Genomic DNA, 6,608 nt, shown 5'->3' with positions numbered 1-6,608 from the left:
ACTCTGCTTATTTAGATTGTATATTTATTTCAGATGTCTGGTGGAGACTGTGACCACTACCTCTGCTTAGGGCCTACCATTAAATTCATTAAATTAAATGTTTCTTTTGAATCACTTTGCTGTACAACTGAAACTGACACAACATTGTCAACTCTACTTCAGTTAAAAAGTAATAAAAGGGAAAAAATTAAATGTTTCTTTAAAAAAAATTTTGCTTACAAAGATTTGTACTATGCAAATAATACAAAATAATTACAGCCTTAGAAAATACAGATAAGTATAATTTTAAAAATCATCTGTAATTCTACCATATTCAAAGAAACAACTGTCAACATTTAGAACTTTTTGTATGTGTGTGCATTATAATTATACAGCCAATATTTGTTTAATGGTTAAATAAATGGAAAGTCTTTACCTGATCAGACATTTCCTGAATGGGATTTGCCCAAGTAGGTTGACATACTGAAGCATTTCCACCAGCAAGTCCAAATATTGAAATGAAAACTGTATCAGAAATGTCAGAAAACCATTTTTTTCCTTTCAAAAAAATTGATGAAGTGTTGGGGCTGATTTTTATTATGTTTGGATTCATCAATTGTGAAATGGAAGCAAAAGGAAAAAAATAATTTATCCAAACCCTTTTCCACATTCACTTAGGCATACTCTCTAACATCCTGGAGCTGCACTAGGGGAAGAGAAGAGCCCTGCACTGTGAATTGGGAGATTTGAGTTCTAATCCACTTCTGCTTTGGGGCAAGTCGAATTTTGTTCACTCATTCGTTCAGTCTCTACTGAGAGCCTACCAATTTGCTAGATCCAAACAGAGAGGGTTAATGCTTCCTTGGAGATTTGTCTGGAATACCCTTCTCAGCTAACACTCACCCCTTTGGTAAAGCTGTATCCTCAGACACCCTGACTGATAGATTCCCCTGTTACCATCCATCTTCCAGGCACCAAGTTTACATTTATTTCTATGATAATTTAATCAGGGTGAGTCCCCCAACAAATGACCATAAACCCAAAAGGGTAGAGATCCCAGCTTTCCTTTTCCCTACCATAGTATCACTCAGTGCTGGATACAGGGAATCCCTCAGAACATGTAGACTGAATATTTGCTGCAAAGAAAAAGCGTGACTACTATGAGAGTGTTTAGGAGGGGAATCCGATCTGGTCTGGTATGTCAGGAATCCCTGAGGAAGTGCCCTGGAGGGTAAGTCCTTTGGAAGTGGAAGAAAGTATGTTCTGGGCAGAGGGACCAACCCTAAGCAAAGGCTCTGAGGCTAGAAGGAGTCGCCTCCCTGTGTGTGGCAGAGGATAAGTGGGAGGGGAGAAAGAGGAGGGCACAGATTCTGCAGGGGCTTGTAGACCTCATTCTGGAACTTTATCTCAAGGGCAAGGGAAATAATTGAAAGGTTTACATTTATATTTGAAAAAGATAACCCTGGCTGATTTACTGTTCTACATGTTCCCCTCCATTCTCCTTTCACCCAACTGTGCTGGGTCAGGATTAAATTTATTCTGCATGGTTACTGGAGACAGCATGAACCTCTTTGGTGGCTACAAGTTTTCTGTTTAACACTAAGAAGGAAAGTGAGAACTAACAGAGCTTTCCAAGATGGAATGAGCGGTCCAGGAGGCTATATAAACAGTGTCTTAGATGCTGTGGGGGCGAGGAGTACCTAAAATCAAGGGCTCCCAAATCCTGGTTCTATATTACAGTTATCTGGAGAACTCTGACTTTTATTTATTTATTTATTTATTTTATTGAGTCGGCAATCCACTTACAGGGTACAAATTCAAGTGATACCAAGAAAGGCCTAGAGTAAACTCTCAGCCCTGCCCCAAGCTACTCTGTTTTCCTCCCTGGTCACCACTGTGACCAGTTTTTCTGTCTCCTAGAGTCTGTCTATGATAACAAGTGCATGTACGTATTCTCCCACACATACTTTTTATTTTTCACAGACAGTAACAACATGTTATAAACACTGTCCTCAATCTGGCTTTTTTTCATTTAATATATCTTGGAGTTGGTTCAATATCAGCAGATAAAATTCCTTTTTTATTTTTTAAAGTGGTTACCAGTTTAGGGAGTTTTTTTGTTTTTTTGTTTGTTTGTTTGTTTGTTTTGAAAATACAGACCTTCTGGTCTCCCGTGGATATTTTAATTTCGTAGGCTTGCTGTGGTGCCCTGCCTCGAATCTGTGTAATCAGAAAGCTTTATGAATTGTTCTGAAACACAGCCAGGTTTGGGAACCACTTAACTTTTAAGGTCATTGAATTCCAGAGATCACACGTTGTTTTAATACATAATTTGTATTTATACTGGATTGTGCTGGGTAACAAGCTCTGTAGGATGATATTCTGAGCAGAGGCTATCTTATGGCTATATGTTCTGGGATGACAAATTTTTCTAGCAGAACCCACTCCCATCCCGCCTCGATCCTACCTCATTCTTTCAAGGACGCTTCCTGAAGTTTTACCCATTCCCGGTACTTCTCAGCCTCTTGTCTTATCACCTAGAACTCCCAAATTCCTGTTACCAATAGGAATATCCCCTCTGAATTCCAGCCTCTCATCTGCATTCACTTAGTATGTCCCACTGGCAACTCAAACTTTACTTGGTTCAAGTCCATTTATTTCTCTCTTTCCTTCCTAACCCAATTTACGACCCTCCCGAGTGCCCTTGGCAGGAAATGGCACCTTCATCTGCCTGTTCTTCCCCACAGTTGACCTGGTCTGGCTGGATTCCCAAGCCCTTGACCCCTAAAAGCTTTCTAAATGCAAATCTGATCTCTTCCTCCCACCCTCTGCTTGAAGCACGTCCTGTACCCCACCCCCCAACTGCTTAAATCAGGGGATCCCATACATTTTGGACCCGTGACCCAGAATACACACATCAAAAAGTTTTCAGCACATCATTTACCTAATACTACCTGTAATATGCTATTTTCTATTTTATTTTATATCACTTAAAAAATCCTAGCTATGAGGGGGGCAAGGTATAGCTCAGTAGTAGAGCGCATGCTTAGCATGCACAAGGTCATGGGTTCGATCCCCAGTACCTCCATTAAAATAATAATAATGATAATAATGATAATGATAATAATAAACCTAATTACCTCTCTCCCCAAAAAACAAAAAAATTAAAGAAAAATCCTAGCAATGAAAAAAAATTGTACCCATGAGCCTCTAAAATTAATGCATTATGATGGCCTGCAACCTACAGCTTGAAAAGCAGTGGCTGACAGGCTCAGTAAACTGATAATGGTGTCAGCTGGACTCCTTTAATCTCAAAAGCTTTATTTAAAAAATGCTACATCTCTTTTTCCCCTCACAAGCACTGCAGTATCAGCCATGCCCACCCCCTCCCCCACCTAGTCCACCATTTCAAATATTTCCCTCCTTAAGTCTGGGGAAAATTTCTTCCCACTCCTCTCATTTTTGTAGTTTAATACTTGTCTCAACAACCCTGTTCTAGCATTCATTCATTCAACAAATGTTTATTCAAACCCTGTGCTCCAAATAAAACACCACAATCCCTACCCTCAGGGGGCTTACATCTGCCAAGTACAGTCCCCCAGAGGCATCCTTATAGTGAAGAAAGCATTATCATGTTAATGGATGCCAGCCATGGAGTGGTGGAGATGGTGACGGGGGAAATTGGAAGAGAGAAGGCGGGGCACTTTCCAAAGGAGATTAAAACTACTGAAGCTTGAGGGTGTAGGCTGTAGGAAAAGGGGAATCTGGGGTGGGGTGAGATGGGGTGCTTTATAAGGAGAGGAACGAGCCCTCAGAGCCCGGAAGGTTAAGAATTGCACTTTCTGGGACCGACTTCTGAGTTGCTTGGGCAGAATGGACAAGTGGGAGTGGTGGTGAGGACCCAAGTGGCAGGAAGGAGACAATTCTTGAAGGATATAGAGCCTGCTGAAGGGATTGGCTTCATCGTGGAGGGTGGATCAGAATTGCTGCAGGGTGGATCAGGGGAAGCCTGAGGAACAAGGAAGAGGCCATCCGAATAGTCCCGGTGAGGAAGGGCCATATCTAAAGCAAGATGGGAAGGTGGAGTGGGAGGCTCAGCCACTGGAGGAAGAGAGTGAGTGACCTTGGGAGCTGAGGGGAAGGGGTGGGGTAGGGGGGAGGTGGAGCTCAGTGGGTTTGGATAACTGAGAGTTGTGGTGGGGGAGGGAACAGGAGGAGTCTAGAATGACTCCTAGATCAAGACTTAAGCCCCTGGGTGGGTGATAGCATTATTTCAATAATAGGAGGCACAGAGGAATTTGATGAGCTCAGTTCTGTGCTTGTGTGTGTCGGGGGTTGGCATTCCCCAGAAATGTGTGTTCATTAGGGTAAGCATGGTAGTGTCCACTGAGGGTGTGCAAAGAGGGTTTTAGGAACTGGATCTGGGCAGCATCGGCTCTGAAGTCTGGATGTAGCAAGAGAGGCTAGGAAAGGTGGGGCTGGAGAAGTCACCGCAAGGGAGGGAGTGGCCAGTCCCTGGTTCAGATGTGCACTGAGGAGATTCACTGACAGGCCAGATGGAGGGCTTCCTCGTGTCGAGTGAGTGAGCGATAGAGGTGGGAGGTAAGGAAGTAGCCACAGGAAGGCTCTGGGAAAGCAAGAGATGGCACAGAAGGTATAGTACTGTTGCCTAAAGATCAGCCCCCATCCCTGACTAGCCAAAGAATTCAGACTGGGTCTTGGAGCTTAGAAGAAAAGAGGCAGCTTTATTACTTTGCCAGGCAAAGGGGACTCACAGCAGGCTAGTGCCTTCAAAACTGTGAACCCGTCTTAGGGTTGGGGCTTAGTGATTATTTACTGAACAAATTGGAGAGTAAAAGGGGCTATCAATCAACAAGAGTCTCTGGTGAAGCTTCCTCCTAAATCTTGGCGAGTCTGTCCGGCATCATGGGGCCATCCTGCGGTCTGGAGGGTCATCAGCCTGCCACCTTCTATATCTGATCAGACTCATTAGGCGCCAGGAGGGACTTCGGAGGGTCTGGTTACTCTCCTGAGGTTGTCGACTGGTGACTCCCTTTCTAGGGGGATGACTCAGAATCCAAACATGATTGTAAATTTCAATTGCCAGAATAAGGTAAAACAAACAGGAAAATTTCTAACTCTAACTCTAACAGGCCCATTGTAACAGTGGGCCTGGGGCTAGGGGCCGTGTCCGGTCAGTCAGATTTGCTGACTGTTTTAAAAGCAAACCGCAAGTATAAGGCCAGAAATTAGTTAGCCTAAGCGCAGCCATCTTGTTATTTCTCCTTCAGTACAGTTCACAGGTGCACCAAAAAGCACTTGCACAAATGTTCAGAGCCACGTTATTCATTTGGCCCCTCAAGGGTGGGAAACAGGCAGGAAGGAGGGAGAACAGCCTGGGGCCTCCTGGATAAGCTGGAAGCTCTTCTAGGGCATTAAGGCCTCTTGTTCCCAGCAGCAGCCTAGAGCCTGGTTCATAGCAAGAAGGAAAAATGTTTCTGTAGTCAATGAAGACTAAGAATGGGAATCTGATCTGAAGGCAGTGGAGCCTCTAAGAAGCCATGCTTCCCCTCCAGCCCCCCACCCCTACCCTTGGAAGATGCACTGGACTTACGACTTGGGGTGGTGAGGCAGGTCCCCAGGATCCCTTTTCTGTTCTGAAAAGGTTGAGGACTTTTTCTGCCACTCTTTCCTCTGGTGGGCATTGGCGTAGCACCCAAAGAGGCCACCAGAGGGCACTTGTTTCCCAGGAGACTAGTCTTTGGGAATGAACCTAGGTGTGTTGGTAGAAAAGGCAGCCGGAAGGACTTGGCATGTGTGAGACACTGAATGGATACCTGTCCCTAGGGATCTATTTCTAGAGCCTTTTTTGGGGTGGGACATGTTCGGGACCAGAAGTCCCAAACCTATGTGGCTAGTCTCAGCTGGCCCTTTATCTTACATATCAGCCTCATGACTGCTCTTGGTCTCAGTTGTACCCCTACAGGAAATGGGGGAATGACCCCTGATCAGTCTACCACACAGAGGCCTTAGCAAGGGAGAACAAAGCAAGTAGTGGAAATACTTTTCAGAAGTTTGAAATAAAGTGTACAGAGAAATGCACAGGATCGCGGGTCTTCATCCCCACCCTGCCCCTGTGCTAATGAAACACTACTGAGTTTGTGTGTGACAGACCCTACACTCATGTGCCCTACTGCGAGTGAGTGTCCAGCACTGGATATTTTGAGAAAGGTGACTTCTCAGAAGGTAGAGGTCTGAGTTTAGGTCAGAGGCAATGAGCAGGGAATGGAGGACACTGGGGCAATAGGGAGCCACAGTAGGTTCTGGAGCAGTGGGGAGGACTTCATTCCAAAGGGCAGAGTTTTCTTGTGAGGTTTCCTAAGGTCCTCCTTCTGGAAGTCAGAGGGTCTGGATGGCAGCTGAGCCCTACTTACAGCTTGTACCTGGGTGCTCTGCCCCCACAGGTATCCTGGGAAGAGAGGAAGCACTTTGTGCTGGGGGCTAGAAGGGTCTGGAGGCCAGCAAGCTGGAGCTGTGGTAATACTGCCCTGTCCCAGTCTTTCTCAATCCCCGGGCCTCTGGGAGGTGAAATGGTTCCTGGGGCTCCCTCTGTCCTGGTTGAGTTAGAG

Source organism: Camelus bactrianus, chromosome 17 (assembly GCF_048773025.1).
Source record: "Camelus bactrianus isolate YW-2024 breed Bactrian camel chromosome 17, ASM4877302v1, whole genome shotgun sequence".
Lineage (NCBI taxonomy): Eukaryota > Metazoa > Chordata > Mammalia > Artiodactyla > Camelidae > Camelus > Camelus bactrianus.
Note: the sequence above shows the minus strand (reverse complement) of the source record.